This window comes from Lissotriton vulgaris, chromosome 2_1 (genome assembly GCF_964263255.1).
Source record: "Lissotriton vulgaris chromosome 2_1, aLisVul1.2, whole genome shotgun sequence".
In the NCBI taxonomy this organism is placed as follows: domain Eukaryota; kingdom Metazoa; phylum Chordata; class Amphibia; order Caudata; family Salamandridae; genus Lissotriton; species Lissotriton vulgaris.
In genome coordinates this window covers 1,447,553,123-1,447,570,873 of record NC_141687.1, presented here as the reverse complement: position 1 = coordinate 1,447,570,873, position 17,751 = coordinate 1,447,553,123, and the positions used below count along the sequence as shown (strand labels likewise).

General features: G+C 45.0%; 1 protein-coding gene and 1 pseudogene across 3 annotated transcripts in view; one reads left to right on the top strand and one right to left on the bottom strand.

The window, feature by feature from the left end:
- The window catches only part of ZRANB3 (zinc finger RANBP2-type containing 3), an 881,708-nt gene that overhangs the window by 140,485 nt on the left and 723,472 nt on the right, over positions 1-17,751 (bottom strand). The gene's annotated exons all lie outside the window — the stretch shown is intronic.
- Positions 1,057-2,942, top strand: LOC147732734 (importin subunit beta-1 pseudogene; annotated as a pseudogene).

Below are 17,751 nucleotides of genomic sequence, written 5' to 3'. Positions count from 1 at the left end.
CAGACTAAACTACCAAGCCAATTCTTCACCAGAAAGGAACAGACTAATTTGCATACAGCCAGGTTCTGAAACTGGGATGGTGCAGTGAGCTAAAAAACGGTGTTGGATCTAGCCCTGATCTCTTGACTGGGTGAGAGCTTTCTGCTTAATTCAGAGACTCTGTCCCTCACCACCCCTTGTTGTAAATATTTTTGTCCACCCTAAGCGTGGAAGGGTATTCTCAGATGTGAGACCCTTGCTCATTGCACCATCAGGATTCAAGCAAACCGGGCCGAAGACGGCTGTAATGCCAGAAACCGGTCCCCGGGAGCTTGTTTCCTTCCTAGTGTAAGAATTGGCTTTTGTAGTTTGGTTTGCCCTGTTCCCATCATGCACTGGGACAGGAACAGACTAATTTGCATACAGCCAGGTTCTGAAACTGGGATGGTGCAGTGAGCTAAAAAACGGTGTTGGATCTAGCCCTGATCTCTTGACTGGGTGAGAGCTTTCTGCTTAATTCAGAGACTCTGTCCCTCACCACCCCTTGTTGAAAATATAGTTACCATAGGGCACGAGTTATAGTTACTAGAGCTAACTAGAACTACTGAATTTCAGTGGTTTTGTAAAATGTTACGTTGTCAGTGAAATTCTTACTTAACTATAATGTTACTTTAGCCATTTTTTTAGATCAATAAATCAATTAACAAATGTAAAATTATTTAGTGGTTGTAGTGTATGTTGCAATCTAATTATGCTGTGATTTTAGGCGCTGTTACCTATTGATATAAATATTTTGAAGTCACAAGCACTGTTTGGTGTCAAATTTGGATGTCATAAGAGCTATGGATTGTGGAGCAAGCCATAGCTTGCATATTTCAGTGGTCTTAGCTTTTTAAATGTAACCATAACTATGCTTTAACTATGTTTTTTAAGCCTCTTGTGTCTCCCTCCGCCGGGGCTGCCGCCAGCACGAGCGCCTCCGCCGCCTAGCCCCGTGGACTCGCTGCCGTCATCCGCAGACGGACATACCGGTCCAGTTCATAGGAAGAGGTGCTGGACCTCAGATTAATCCTAGCCATGGAGCTCATAACCATTCTGGAGAAGACCGCCTCCCCCGACCGAGCAGAGTTGGAGGCAGCACAGAAGTTCCTGGAGCAGGCGGCGCAGGAGAACTTGCCGACGTTCTTGGTGGAATTGTCGAAAGTTCTTGCAAACCCAGGCAATAGCCAAGTTGCCCGAATTGCATCTGTCCTACAGATCAAGAATTCTTTAACATCAAAGGATGCAGATGTGAAGGCGCAGTACCAGCAGAGATGGCTAGCGATCGATGCCAATGCTCGGAGAGAAATAAAGACCTATGTTTTGCAGACTTTGGGCACCGAGACCTACAGACCCAGCTCTGCATCACAATGTGTGGCTGATATTGCCTGTGCGGAAATCCCTGTAGATCAGTGGCCACAGCTCATTCCACAATTGGTAACCAATGTCACCAATCCAAACTGTACGGAGTCCATGAAAGAATCCACACTGGAGGCCATCGGCTACATCTGTCAGGACATTGATCCAGAACAACTACAGGATAAATCAAATGAGATCCTAACAGCAATCATCCAGGGCATGTGGAAGGAGGAGCCGAGCAACAATGTGAAGTTGGCTGCCACCAATTCACTTTTTAACTCATTGGAGTTTACAAAAGCGAACTTTGACAAAGAGTCTGAAAGGCACTTCATAATGCAAGTAGTCTGTGAAGCAACCCAGTGCCCAGATACAAGAGTTTGAGTTGCTGCTTTGCAGAATTTAGTGAAGATAATGTCCTTGTACTATCAATATATGGAAACCTACATGGGACCCGCACTCTTTGCTATTACTGTGGAAGCCATGAAGAGTGATATAGATGAAGTTGCCCTGCAGGGAATAGAATTCTGGTCCAACGTGTGTGATGAAGAGATGGACCTTGCCATAGAGGCATCCGAGGCCTCAGAGCAAGGTCGACCTCCAGAGCACACCAGCAAATTCTATGCCAAGGGAGCTCTGCAGTACCTGGTGCCTATCCTGACTCAAACCCTCACCGAACAGGATGAGAATGACGACGATGATGATTGGAACCCTTGTAAAGCAGCTGGTGTGTGTCTCATGCTTTTGTCCACTTGCTGTGAAGACGACATTGTCCCCCACGTTCTTCCCTTCATCAAAGAACACATAAAAAATATTGACTGGCAATACAGGGACACAGCAGTGATGGCGTTCTGATGCATTCTAGAGGGGCCAGAACCTAATCAGCTGAAGCCTTTAGTAATTCAGGCAATGCCCACACTCATAGATTTAATGAAGTACCCGAGTGTAGTGGTTCGCGACACAACCGCATGGACTGTGGGGCGAATTTGTGAACTGCTTCCTGAGGCAGCAATCAACGATATGTACTTGGCACACCCCTGCTGCTTTGCCTCATTGAGAACCTGGGTGCAGAGCCAAGAGTAGCATCTAACGTCTGCTGGGCTTTTTCTAGTCTTGCTGAAGCTGCCTATGAAGCTGCTGACGTGGCTGATGATTAAGAAGAGCCAGCAACCTATTGTTTGTCATCTTCCTTTGAACTCATTGTGCAGAAACCACAGATAGGCCTGATGGGCATCAAAACAACCTTCGGAGTGCTGCTTATGAGGCTCTAATGGAAATAGTGAAAAATAGCGCCAAGGACTGTTACCCTGCTGACCAGAAGACCACGCTGGTTATCATGGAGCGGTTACAGCAGGTCCTCCAGATGGAGTCGCACATCAGACCGAATTCAGTTCAACGATCTCCAATCTTTGCTTTGTGCTACTCTGCAGAACGTCTTGAGGAAGGTCCAACATCAGGATGCCCTGCAGATATCTGATGTGGTGATAGCCTCTCTTCTCAGGATGTTTCAAGAATACCCAGACTGTACTGGAGTGGAACAGTTTCAGTCCAGGAGTGAGTGTGTATGAGTGAGGTGGTATCCACATTCTCGGCTTCGTCATTTGCAGTTTACCTTTCCTAAGGTGACAAAGGTTAGCAGTTGTATTTCATGACGAAAATGTTCTGAAACAGCACAAGGGATGTAAAATTATGTTTGATCGCGGAAACGTTCAGATGCTTGTAATTGCAGCACCTTGGGAACACCTGTCTATCTTCCTTAACAGAACTGTGAATGACCTGAAAACAATCTTTGTTCATTTAAAGATGAAATTGCAGACTTAAAATGTTACCATCAAATGAGCAATTTCGGACTTGACGAATACAAAGTGCCCTGAATTGGCAACAACTCTGTACATCTGGGAAGGGTAAAGAGGGATGAGCTCTACAGCATTTCCCACAAGAACAGCCCTAATACCCACAATATTGTGCCAAAGAGTTTGAAACTGGACTTTCAGGTAATATTTTGGATTACAAATTAGCATAAATTTATTGTTCAAACGAAAAAGGGAGCTGAAGTGGGTACACCGCCACTAACTCATGCGGCCTTTTCCCTGCTTTTATTTGATTGAATGTGGTATTAGGTCTCTTGGTGCACTAAAACGACAGGCAAGAAATATAAATATATATATAAATATAGTGACGTGCGCTTACATGAAACAGCACTTGTAAAAGGCTCTATTTTTCCACTGCAGGTGAAAATTAATAAAATGATGTCACGTCCCCCTATACCTTTTTGTATCTTTGGTCTTTCGGAGCAGACCCAACACTTTTTTATTTTAACTGTGTAGCACGAGTGGTGCAGGTTTGATCCCCTGTCCTTAACGTTTTTCATTAAGTTCGCCATTCTAATAAAAATATGGAAGGTAACTATGTTTTTAAGTAAATATAAGAGGCTTTCATAAACCTACATTAAGGTGGTATAACCAAAGCTAATCATATTTTCACTTGAAACTTGTTTTTTTCTGTGTTTTTTTTAACAATATATATTATATACAACTTCTATGAGAGAATACCCTACACCACTCAACATGGCCTTCTGCTGTATACAGTGCGAAATGGTTGCAAGGCCTTCAGCCAGGATCATCAACCAACACAGCACAAAACCATGCTGTGTTGGACTAGGGGGTCCTGTATGAGTTTTCTTCAAATTGCAGCAACCCAATCACAGAGTCAAACAGAGCATGGCCGCTCACCCTCCGTTCTCTATCATTCGTTTTGGGTGTGCATATCTGGCTGAGTCTATGGTCCCAAAATGTAAAATGGGAGAAAATGCTGAATAAGTATACAACAAACCGAGCAATGGTACTTCGCTGAGTAAAATTCTACTTTCATGCAAAGATTGTCAAACATCGCCAGAGTTCAGAAGAAATCGAAAATAAAATGGCTGTTGGATGGAAACTCTGACCTAACCATAACATAGGCACTTTCTCCACCTGCAGAGGGCACTAGACTCGGTTGGCGCAGGAAGTGAAGAGACCATAAAGCTCCTGCTCCAGCACATCAACGTCAGTTCCCTTTTTTCCGCTTCTTTGACGCAGATCCGGAGCTTTGAATACTGAAGTTTTTTTCTCTAAAAAAAATTTCTGAGCAGTACCAATGTCTCCACCTAAGAAATCGAGGTTTAAACCCTGTTGGGACTGTGAGGGACAGATGTCCATCACTGACCCCCATTCTATCTGTTTGTAGTGCTAGGACTCAGATCATGACACCAAATCTTGCTCTTACAGTCTCTCTTCCTGTCTTGTAATGATTCCCAAGGACACCAGGAACTGGGAGGTCAAGCTTTTTATGGCTCAGGTCAGGGACGACCATCGGCACAGAAAACCTTCTTGACGCCTTTCCCATTCTCTATTTTCCAAGTCCACCAAACAGAGGAGACAAGAAATCCAAAAAGTCTAATGGTATGTCTCCCTGATGTTCTCCAACTGCAAAAGGACATTCGTCCTCAGAACCAGAGGTGTTCAAATGCCAGGTAAGGTTCCTCTATGTAACCCTGCTCCTCCACTAGGACCAGCTTCAGACAGACCTCCATTGTGCTAGGAAGCCTTCGGTGCCGGCTCCAGTGCCTGAACCTCGGCGCACCAGTTTCCTGCCTTTCCGTCATCATGCTCAGATCTAGCAGCATTCTTCAATGTCAACCACAACATCTTAATAAAGGCACTGACGCCATACGGAGACCCCTCAGGCTCGATGGCTCCAGCACAGCTTCCGCTGTTTATGTTGTTTCAGCTGACACGGTTTGGTGCCACACCTTCAAATTCAGCACCTCCGCCCTGCTTCGATACAGCACTCTGATACCTGCCGTCTCACCACCCTTATGGCCAACACTGCCACCTCCGACTCCAAAACCACTGACATTGCCTTCATCAGCGCCAGATCTGAAGTCAGATGAGGAGGCTTACAGAGCACTCCTGCATTACCTTTTGGTATAAACTTGGACCCTGTGCAAGGTCTCCTTTATGTAGGTCAGGGCAGAATTCCCTGCAGGATTTTCAGGGCTGATCAATGGCTAATGGCCTGGATACTTTCCCTGAATTGGCAATGGAATTCCAGGTTGGTCCATCCTCACCAGTGATGTCTCTCCATACAATTAAGTTGAAGGATACAGAGGTCTTGGATTTACAGCTCCCATCGACTGAAACAAAAACCAATATCCTCACAGAGGTTTTACTGGCATACTCCATCACATCAGAACCCGTGTTGCCTTTTATGAGGTGTTACTGGCTCCTGTCCTGGTAGCTTGGGAAACCCATCATATACACTGGCAGTGGACAGGCTTGTTGCTCAAAGCTACTGCTCAGCAAGGTCGACCTGCCATTTCTTTCCACACATCCTTCACAAGACAGTCTAGTGACAGAGGCGTCCTCCTCCAGTATACAGTTGGGAGGAGCATTTCCCGCAGAACAATCAGACAGGGAGTCCAAAAGACTACAGGTCTGGGGTAAGAAATCCTTTTCAGCCTGAAGTATTGCCTTGAAATCATTAAATGCCGATTGTCTTCTGGCCAGATACATCCATGCGTTATAAGAGATGCCCAGATGATGCTACCTCATATCCTACCACACATGAAAGACCATTTTCAAGAAGTTATCGCCAATATTCAAAATGCTTCCTGCCACATTATTAAATATGGTCTTGACATGTCTAATTCTGTCGCCTGGGCTATGAGTACCTCTATCTTTCACCATCGTTATGCTTGGCTCTAGACATAGGATTTCTATTCTAATGTTTAGTCCAGTCTAATGAATTTTACATTTGATGGAGTGCTCCGCTTCGGTGACCAGGTGGATTTGGCGTCGGAAAGGTTTAATGCGTCAAAGGCCATGGCACACTCACTGGGTCTTCAGCTGCCACCAACAACCAAGAATTTGTGGCCCGGTTGCAGTTTTGTAAGGCTTTGGGAGAGGATTTTTATGTTCCAAACAATTTCAGCTGCCCCAGCAACAACCTAACCCCCGCGTTCAGCAACTCAGGGGTCGTGCTAGAGTACAAGGTTGTGGATCCAACTTCCAGCCTTCCTTCTCCTCCTCTTCCTCCCCCATGTCTTCAGAAAAGCTAGCCTAGTTTGCCGCTTCAACCCCACACGGAGCCTGTTGGAGTGTGGGTGTCCCATTTTCTTCCTCCCTGGTAGGCCATCACTTCGAACAGTGGGTCCTGCAGATTACAGAAAAGGGCTTCCTCATACCCTTTCTTCAAGTTCCACCTTCCATCCCACCTCCTCCATCTTCCCTACCTACAGATCATGTGATCATTCTGCAACGAGAAGTAGCAACTTCTCTTCTGAAAGATTTCGAACCCTTAAAAATTTATGGGGTTCTCATCAGGACCTCATGGCTTGACAGGATGCCACGATACAATCTCGCGGACCCCGACACAGAGGACTGGCCGCAGCTTCATTCAAAGGCCCGTGATCTAATTGATTCAAGAACCGTTCCTCACGAACACTTCGCCCCAAGATACTCCACGAGTACGCTTTACAAATATTTTGTGTGCCCCCCGCCGTTGTGCATTCGGCCAACGCCCGGGTGTCCAGTTATACATGAGCTCTCACACAAGCCATGAGGTCCTGATGAGAACCCCATACATTTTTAAGGGTTCGAAACGCGCAGACCATTCTACGTCACCATAAGACCATCAAATTCTAATCATTCTTTTGTTGTAAAATATGAAAATAGGCTGAGTTGTATCTTTCAGAATCTTTGTCTATGGTGCTTTTCTCATTGTTTTTTCCCCATTTATTTGTATCCAAAGAATTAATTTGTGACATTACAGTTGTACATATAGTTGTGAGTGTGTGTTGTGCATGAGAGAATGAGTGATGAGTGGAAATGTTGATCAACTTGGTATGTTAGGATGTTTTTCACTTAATTTGTCTGTAATTATTGTGACATCAATGTTTGTTTTAAGAAAATGCCATTTTTATGAATAGTGGTCCTTGTATTGTTTGTGTTCGGAATTTGTTGAATTTTTTGGTAAACTTTGAACCAAATAATTCTTTTCTAAAATTATTACAGAAATAAAAAAGATATAATTCATGGACTGTGTCACTGCCCCGCACTCAGTTTACCTCTTTGCGCGAAGGAAATTTCTTTCAAATAGCAATTGCAGTACTGGCTTTCTGGTTGTTTAATTGTATTGATGAGGCTTGGCCTTACTGTGGGAAGCCCACACCCAGTGTTGTTTTTACACTGAGTAGAAAGTACAGTACCAAGGTATTCAAAAGTGGAAAGATCAGGGTGCTGTTTGGGTAGAAGTTGAAGTTCTTCTTTATAGATTAAGGTGAGGCCCCCTACAATTTTGTCAGGCCTGTCTTTTCTGATGATGGAGTAACCACAGGGAGAAAGCATGTCAAGGGTAGAAGAGGAATGGGCATTGAGCCATGTTTCCCTGCGGAAAGGGATGTCAATGCTTTCACTGAGAATGGTTTCAGCGATTTCTAAAGCATGACATGATGCCGATCGGCAGCAGCATGCAGTTGAGGGTCGCTGAATAGTGTAGAGGAACAGTGGATGGTGGTGAGTAGTTGGGGGCGTCTAGGTGAGACTGGGGAGGACGGGGACCTACTCAATCCCAGGATCACCAGGATAGCTGAGGGAGGAGGAGAGAAGTTGGTAAACAGAGTTGGGCGGGGTAATTTTTGTTAAGGTCAGGGAGGTCAGGGGAGGGGAGATGGTTAGGGGAGAGGGGTGAACTAGGTGGACAATTACTACAAGGCGGAAGAGGAGGAGAAATGTCATAAGGGGTGGGGTTCCCGAGGTTGGGGGTGCGGGTGGGTTTGAGTGGAGTCCGAGGGAGAGGAGTGATTAGAGGGGTTCCTTGTGGGGAGGGAGTTGAAGTCATTTCTGAGAGAGGAGAGTTCTAATACAAGGGTGGAGAGATGAAGTTCTATATTGAAGAGAGATTGGGTAAGGAGAGAGAAAGGGAAGGGGGTTAGGAGATCAGAGGGGAGGGGCGGAAGGTCCCAGTTGGACGGGAAGGACTGTCTACGGTGAGGGAACAGTGGGAAGCCGGGCGGGGCAGAGAGAGAGAGGGTTGTTAAGGTTGTAAGGTAGCGGTGGTGTTGTAGGGGGTGGGGGGCCATTATCGGGGGCCATCTGGGAGACCTGGGGGGGATGGGAGCAGGGTGGGCAGCAGTAGGTTAGATCGAGTGGGAAATTACTACTAGGAGAAGGGATGGGAGTTATTGGAGGAGCTGATGGGAGATCAAGGGGAGGTGTAGCAGGAGGAGGTGGTGTTAGGGTAGTCAATGAGATCGGAGTTATTCGCAGAGTTGATGGGAGATCACGGGGAGGTGTAGCAAGAGGAGGGGGGATAGGGTTGCGATGAGACAGGAGTAATTCGTGGAGCTGATGTAGGATCTAGTGGAGGTGGAGCAAGAGGAGGTGGGGTAAAGGTAGTAGAGGGGGAGATAGAATATATTTGTGAGGTCGAAGGGGGATCAGGGGGCAGGGGTGCTGGGGGGAAGTTGAGGAAGTAGTAAGAGAGTCGGGAGGAGGGGGGATGCTGAGGAGGTAGTAAGAGAGACGGAGAGGGGGGATGCTAAGGAAGTAGTAAGAGAGTCGGAAGGAGTGGGGGATGCTAATGCGGCTGTGGGGGAATACATCCAAGCGTCGGGGGACTCAATGAAATTAAGTGAGTCAGGGACCGAGAGGTAAGGGGTAGGGGAGATGGGGGACAAAGCGGCAGCATGTGTTTGGGAGCCTGGGAGGCCAGGGTTAAGGGAAGGTTGAAGGTAGTGGGAAAAGGAGTTGAAGTGACGATCAAAGATGGAGAGGTGATATTCTGAGCCTTGGATAATGATGTTACCAGATTTAAAAATAGAGATGTCGATTTCACCAGAGAAAGTGGGGGAAGAACTGGTGGAAAGTTTCATACCATAAGGGATTTTGAAGGAATTGGAGATGGGAAGGTGTAGGAGGAAGATACTTTTCCATTTAGAGGAACGTTTAGAATAGGAGATGTAGTTTGTTTTTATGATAGAGGTAGATGTGAAGGGTTATGTAGTTGCCATGACTGCTTTCTTCTGTCTGCCATCCCTATTTAAGTTTCCTATTGTCTTCTTATGATTGTCTTATGATTTCTCAAAGGACTGATTAGCCTTTATCCTCGCAGTCCATTTGCAGTTCCACAGTTGGATTTAAATTTGGTACTTATGTTTTTGAGGAGGACTTAGTTTAAACCTCTCCACAGTTGTACACTCCGCATGTTGACTCCCAATATGGTATTTTGGTTGCCATCACATCTGCTGGACGTGTGAGTTACAGGCATTGAGCTGTCCACTAGGGCTAATCCCACTGCTTCTGCCCTGACTCGAAGTGTTATGATTGAAGATATATGTAAAGGGGTGATATGGGCTTCCTTGCACACCTTTGCGTGACACTACTGCCTTGATGCAGAGGTACACAGGAAATGGCACATTTAGCTAAATCTGTCTCAAAGGACTTTCGGTTCTGAATCAACCATCAACCCTCCTCCAGAGCCGGGTATTGTTGTGAAATCTGTTCTACAGGTGAAGAATCTACAAGTAGAAGTATCAATCAGAGGGAAAAGTTACTTACTTATGGTAACTCATGATTTTTCATTCCTTCTTGCTTCGAAGGTTTGGAAAAAACTGACGTAAACTGAGATCGATGCACTGGAGCGGGCCACTTTATGGACTGACATCACTTCTGGTGTCTACCGAGTCTAGCGCCCTCTACTGGCTACAGCAAGGCTTTAAAGTTTTCCAGATCCAGTCTAACGCCTAGGGGATATTCTCCAGGTAAGTAATCTGCAGGTAGATAGAGTATCCACTAGAAACATTGTTGCCGCAGATAAGTAATACACACATACATACATACATACGTATGTATATATATATATATATATATATATATATATATATATATATATATATATATCTATCAGCTCCAAGGATCCCTCACCGCAATCCTGCGGAAATCAGGTAGCAGCACTCGCAGGGTTGTATTCACAATCTTTTATTATTCAAAAGAACGCGCTTTCGGCACTCGGCCTTCTTCAGTAATGAAACGAAAGTCGCGGCAAACATCATCCATTTAAAACCATCACGTGTCATATCAACATAGAGGTAGGACTCAGTGACGAAATTATAGCCGCCATCTTAGAGTGGATCATACATAGGTTACAATATTGTAAACTCAATAAAAGCAGTGTAATGCAAATCGCCTAAGATAATTCATAAATATCTAAGGACAAAATAATCCACATTGTCGCTCAGTGATGCAGACCATGAATGTATCGCCCCGAATGGGCATATCTAGATGTAATCATATTCATTCAATGTGTATACGTCTGCACTCGGACCCGCACCATCGGTGCTATTATCCTGCCCTGGATGGGCAAATGTCCCCTCAATCAAATTAAACGTGATCAGTACAGTACTTCAACCAACAAAGTATATCACATATCGCAAATCATATGCAACATTAAACAATTCATCATAGAAGATAAAGGGGGGCAAAGTTCATGATTAGCAGTAGAAAACCTCAATCATATTATCTATTTCAGTCATATTAGATGAACTCCCAAGTCCTCATGCATGTTAAGACCCATAGGCATTTTTGCTTTGCAGATCAATTATATATCGCGACTCAAGTCGCCTGAGTTTTTGTAATCTATCTCCCCCTCTCACACTGAAGCGGACAGAGTCTAGACAAAAGTATGATAACAGATCCCTGTTACGTGCATGTTCCTTATCAAAATGTCTAGCCACTGGATAACTCACATCCGCATTCTGGATCGCTCTTTGGTGCTCTAGAATTCTCAATTTCACTGGATTTGTTGTGCTGCCGACATACCTTCTGCCACAAGGACATGTCAGGCAATACACAACGTATGGCGTGGTACAAGTGAGAAATTTTTGTATTTTTCTAGGTTTCTTCACCCCTGGCACATTATATTGTACAATACATTTGCTCACTTTACACGCCTTACAGCGACCACAAGGAAAATAGCCTTTCATGGGTTCTGACTTATGGGGAATTGCTCCGGATTAAGAGGAATAACACCAATGTAAAGGAATTCCGCAAAACGGCGGGTAGCAGCATACAAAGGTTCAAAGCAAGAGGGTACAAAGATGGGGTACTCAGACAGGCTTTGAGCAAGGTGAACAATCTAGAAAGAAAAGCGCTGCTAGAAAACAAAAAAGTAAAAACTGATGGCGGGGTGTTTAGACTTATAACGACCTACTCTAGCAGTGCTGCAGACCTTAAACGCATTATGTGTAAGCATTGGAATATCCTTATGACAGATAATGTTATAAAGAAAGACTTACCCTCTTACCCGTTGGTGACTTTTAGGAAAGCAAGGGCATTGAAAGACTACCTAGTTCATAGTCACCATGAAGAGTTTAAACCCAAACCCAAGTCAGAACCCATGAAAGGCTTTTTTCCTTGTGGTCGCTGTAAGGCGTGTAAAGTGAGGAACATGCACGTAACAGGGATCTGTTATCATACTTTTGTCTAGACTCTGTCCCCTTCAGTGTGAGAGGGGGAGATAGATTACAAAAACTCAGGCGACTTGAGTCGCGATATATAATTGATCTGCAAAGCGAAATGTCTATGGGTCTTAACATGCATGAGGACTTGGGAGGTCATCTAATATGACTGAAATAGATAATATGATTGAGGTTTTCTACTGCTAATCATGAACTTTGCCCCCCTTTTGCCCATCCAGGGCAGGATAATAGCACCGATGGTGCGGGTCCGAGTGCAGACGTATACGCATTGAATGAATATGATTACATCTAGATATGCCCATTCCGGGCGATACATTCATGGTCTGCATCACTGAGCGACAATGTGGATTATTTTGTCCTTAGATATTTATGAATTATCTTAGGCGATTTGCATTACACTGCTTTGATTGAGTTTACAATATTGTAACCTATGTATGATCCACTCTAAGATGGCGGCTATAATTTCGTCACTGAGTCCTACCTCTATGTTGATATGACACGTGATGGTTTTAAATGGATGATGTTTGCCGCGACTTTCGTTTCATTACTGAAGAAGGCCGAGTGCCGAAAGCGCGTTCTTTTGAATAATAAAAGATTGTGAATACAACCCTGCGAGTGCTGCTACCTGATTTCCGCAGGATTGCGGTGAGGGATCCTTGGAGCTGATATTTATGTCGGGTGCACCCCCGACAAGCAGGCACCAGCCTCTGAGTGCGACATGCAGGTGTGATTGGAGCGTGAATATATATATATATATATATATATATATATATATATATATCTATATATATATATATATATACATACATACATACATCAACCCCCTTTTAGCATGCGAGATGTGTAAATTTTCTGGGAGCTACAATTGCAAAACGGAATATGCCGTGTATGTCCTTACATGTACTTGCGGTTTGACCTACATTGGAAGTACCAAGCTGCAGGTGCATGTAAGGATTTTACAACATCTGCGTGCTATTCTACACAGCGACCCCGGATATCCTGTGGCACGTCATTTTAAGAGAAGTCACAACAATGACTTTGCTTGTTTGCAATATTTTGTAATAGGGGCAATTCCCAAATCATGTAGAGGTGGGAATCGTGAGCGCGTTACGTCAACTTGAAACAAAGATGATATTAGAGTTTGACAGTAAATGGTCCAACGGGTTAAACAATACTGAAGAAATGCATAACTTTTTGTAAATCTCTAAATTCCCCTATATTCCACTTTCTGATAGGATTTATAAATAGGGCTCCCAAATCAATAAATTAATGTAAATTATTGGTTGGGGTTAAATGCATTCGTGCTTGGGTCTTGATATATAGGATTCCTAATATCAAGTACTTGAAAAAATGAATAAATGTAAAAATTAATTTCCCATGGTAGTGCATGTAAATAGCTCTGAAAACGTACTTATGTAAAAAACACACTTTTTATTACCTCCTTTTGCACTTATTTTACCGATACGTTGATATATAATTTAATCCCAATGTTGGTTTAGTATTGTTAACAATATTGATAGACAGTGTCATGCTATAGGTTTTGCACTTTTCAAGCTTATTTGCACACTTATGCACAGTTTTGCACAGTGGATCTGCTATTATTTTTGTATTTTGCACAAGGACTCCATATATAATATGCAGTCGCAACCAATCTCTTGTGCTAAGGATTACAAATGTGACATATAAAAACACTTTTTTGTATTTATACAGTAATATAACCAAGTAGGATTGAGAAAATAAGGTCAGAGGGTCAATATGTGCGAGAACAAAATATGATTTAGTATTTATACAGATATATATGTTTTACAATATCTCTCTTATGACCAAATCTTTATTTTAAGCCATGTTATATGGGCTTTTCTCCTTTTTTATAAAACATTGTATTTATTAAACAAAAAAGTGAGTTCAATGAGATGAAAATGTGCTGCTACGAGTTGTATGTATATATTGGAATTTCAAGTATTTTCTCGCTATCTATGGTCTTGTGACCTAATCACGTGTTGTTGGTGGGAGTGCACTTTCAAACATTTAAAAAAAAATGCATTTCCGTTGTGACCGATGTGTGATCAAGGGCTTCTCAGCTAGAAACGAGTCATTGCTGGAACTTGGCTAAATAAAGAAAAAGATCTTGCCTCATCAAAGCGGTCCGTCTCCTTCTTCGCCAGCATGTAAGCTGGAAGTGGTTTGGAGTTTGTTCTTTGAATATATATATATATATACATATATAAATATAAATACATATACATACACACATACATATCATACACATACACACACACTTGAAGGAACTGGAGCAAGGTCACCGACGAGCAACTGAACTCCACCCTCTCCCGAGAGAACCACACCTGGGCATCCAAAGCAAACACCGCAGCCAGAGAACTCCACACGTGGATCTACAACTGCGCAGATGAGCTTGCCCCGCTACGCGACCCTGTCAAACAACGTCCCAGAGAAAGCTCACCTGGTTCACCACCAACCTCCAAGAAGCCAGGCGCACCTGCAGACACCTGGAAAAGAACTGGAGGAATACCAAGACAACTGGCAGCTACTCCACCTTCAAGGATGCCATGACAAACACATCAGAATAATCAAAAGGAACTTGATCCACAACAAAATACTCACCAACTCCAAGGAACTCTTCAACATCATCCAGGAATTCACCAACCCCCGCAGCGAAGCCGCAGACATCACCCCGTCTCAAGACCTCTGCGACAAGCTCGGAACCTACTTCCACCTCAGTATCAGAACACTCTACCACAACTTCACCGACCACCCACAAGACACCTCAGCCAGCCCCCGCCATCCCAAGACACCGCCAGCCCACCATCTCCAACTGGACACCGATCACGACCATGGACAGCGCCGCTGCCATGAAAGGCATCCACTCCGGGGCCCCCATCGACCCCTGCCCCGAACATCTACCACAGAGCCGCAGACACCTTTGTGCTCCAACTGCAACACACCATCAACACCACCTTCTAAACAGGCACCTTCCCAGACGCCTGGAAGCGCGATGAAGTCAGGCCCCTGCTCAAGAAGCCCACGGCAGACCCCACCGACCTCAAAAACTACCGGCCCATCTCGCTTCTTCTCTTCGAAGCCAAAGTGGCAGAGAAAACAGTCAACAGGGAATTGACACGATTCATCAAACATCACACCATCCTCGACCCGTCCCAATGCGGATTCCGAGCCAACCACAGCACCAAGACCGCCCTACTCGCCGCCACAGACGACACCGCACCCTCCTGGACCAGGGCCACTCCACGGCCCTTATCCTCCTCGACCTGACTGAAACATTCGACACCTTCTCTCACCGCACTCTAATCACCAGACTACATGAAGCCTGCATACAAGATACTGCCCTAGACGGGATGCGCTCGTTCCTCAATGGAAGAAACCAAAGGATCAGACTACCGCCCTTCCTCCCTGCCCCCATGGACATCACCTGCGGAGTCCCACAGGGGTCATCTCTGAGCCCGACCCTCTTCAACATCTGTATGGCCCCCCTCGCAGACATCATTTGACAACACGATCTCAACATCGTATTCTAGGCCGACGACACCCAGCTCATCCTCTCCCTCACCAAAGACCTGACCACTGCAAAACTCACTTTCCAGAGAGGAATGCAAGAAGTGGCAGTCTGGATGATCAACAGCTGCCTAAAACTCAATGCAGAGAAAACAGAAGTCCTCGTTCTCTGAACCACCCCTTCAGCATGGGAAAACACCTGGTGGTCCACCGCCCTCAGAAGCCCACCCGCCCCCTCAGACCACACCAAGAACCTCGGCATTGTACTCGATTCATCACTCGCCATGAACCGACAGGTTAACGCCGTCAGCTCCAGCTGCTTCAACACCCTCCGCATCTTCCGAAAGACCTTCAAATGGTTTCCCCCGGAATCGAGGAAAACAGTCACCCAAGCATTCATCACCAGAAAACTCTACTATGGCAACACACTGCATCAACAAGTCCCTACTCCGCAAACTGCAAACGGTACAGAATACCGCAGCCAGACTCGTTCTTGGCATCCCCCAGCACAAATACATCAGCCAACACCTGCGGTGACTGCACTGGCTCCCAGTGGAGAAGAGTCACCTTCAAGATCCTCACTCACGCCTACAAATGCCTGCGCAACAACGGACCCAAATACCCCAACGACAGAATAAACTTCCACGTACCCAAAAGAAACCTGCGATCATCCAACCTCACACTGGCCAAAACCCTGCGTATCGACAGAGCCAGATCAGGAGGAAATTCTTTCTCCCACATCGCACCGAAGACCTGGAACAGGCTACCGGCAGACATTAGACGTGCCCCCTCCTTGAACAACTTCAGGAAGACCATCAAGACCTGGCTTTTCGGCTCAACGGAGCAGCGTACCCCCTCACCTTCCTCAGCGCTTTGAGACCCTTATGGGTGAGTAGCGCGCTTACAATTCCCTGATTGATTGACAGATACACACACACATATATATATATATATATATATATAAACACACATACACATATATACACACATACACATATATATTCATTCACACATATACACATACATATATATACATATATATATATATACACACACACACACACTTATATTGATACACACACACATATACATACACACACATATACACATATACATACACACATATATATATATATACACATATATATATTCCACCACATATACATATACACATGTACACACACACGTATACACATACATATACACATACACACATATATATACACACACACATACACACATATATATACACACACACATATATATATATATATATACATATGCACAAGTTACTACTTGTGTAAAGATATATCTGTAAGAGACATTAGTTAGTGATAGATTCCTTACCTTAGAATAATCCCCAGGTGTCAGACTGCATCTGGAAAGTTTTTGCTTAGCAGTACCCCTGCGCGTCGATAGGTGGCGTCTTGCGGCTCCTCGTCCGTCACTGGCGTCGTGAGCGCCGAGATGACGTCACAGAGACTACTTAGGCGCAACAACGCCCACTGACTTCAGTTCTGTACACTACTTTCCGTGCCGAAACGCAGAGCCATGCAAAAAACCTGACCCTTGGTGCAAAAAACTAAGGCCCTAAAAGGGGATGACCATAACCCGAGCAATCAGTTCTCAGAACGGGGAGGATGGGCGGGGCGGTAAGGAATCTATCACTAACTATTGTCTCTTACAGATATATCGTTACACAGATTGTAACTTGTGCATCTGAAAGAGACACTTTAGTGATAGATTCCTTACCTTAGAATAGATACCCCAGCAGTACCAACCCCGGTGGTGGGTCTGTGAACAAAATTACACCAGGAAGTCACAGAGTACAGAACGGCCGAAGAAGCCGGCTCTCCCGACTTGACTGTCAAGGCAGTAGTGCTTTGTGAATGTGTGCAGCGAGGCCCAGGTTGCTGCCTGACAAATGTCCTACAAGGGAACACCGCGTCCTAAGGCAGTAGTGGCTGCAATCGCCCTGGTCGAATGGGCATGCAGCCCCACAGGAGCCTCCTTCCTGGCCAAGGAGTAACATGCTTTGATGCACAGAACGACCCACTGGGAAATGGTCGTTTGTGCACAGCCCGACCTTTTTTGGCGCCCACGTAGCCAACAAAGAGCTGATCATCCATCCAATCAATCAATCCGGTGTTGGTAAAGCACGCTACTCACCCGCGAGGGTCTCAAGGCACTGGGGGAGGGGTAGGTCTAGCAGCTCCGATCGGTTGAAAAGCCAGGTCTTGAGTGTCCGTCTGAAGGTGAGTAGGGTAGTCAAGCGTCTTATTTCCACTGAGAGAGCGTTCCATGGTGTGGCGGCGGTGTAGGAGAAAGCTCTC